This window comes from Plasmopara halstedii (assembly GCF_900000015.1).
Source record: "Plasmopara halstedii genome assembly, contig: Scaffold_555, whole genome shotgun sequence".
NCBI classification, from domain to species: domain Eukaryota; phylum Oomycota; class Peronosporomycetes; order Peronosporales; family Peronosporaceae; genus Plasmopara; species Plasmopara halstedii.
Genome location: NW_020187475.1, coordinates 1,040,901 through 1,041,385, shown reverse-complemented (window position 1 = coordinate 1,041,385; position 485 = coordinate 1,040,901).

The following is a 485-nucleotide window of genomic DNA, read 5'->3' as shown; positions in this document are numbered from 1 at the left end:
TGCCATCGGCTGTGCACTGCTGCAAGCAGACGCCGAGGGGCGAGATCGGGTGATCGCTCTCGAATCTCGACAGCTCAAAGCTGCAGAGAGGAACTACCCAGTTCATGACAAGGAGCTACTTGCGATGAAGTATGCATTTGCCAAGCTCATGGTCCACCTGCTCGGCTCCAAGCTGTTTGTGATCTATACAGATCACGCGTCACTACGCACTGCGACTCAGTCGCCCCACCTCTCGCAGCGGATGGCTAGATGGCTATCCTTTTTTGCGGAATACAACGGAATTTCCCGATTAGAGTCCGGTCTTCTATTTATTAGTACCGGACTCAAGGCCGAAGAATCCGGACCTTTTCAGAAAAACAGAATATTCTAGTGACAATGTGAAAATAGCGATTTTGGTTTTCGAAGTACGTCACAAACTCAAATAAATACAAAAAAACACATTCTTAACAATTCTATCAAGATACCTCCGACACGGGATCGCTACC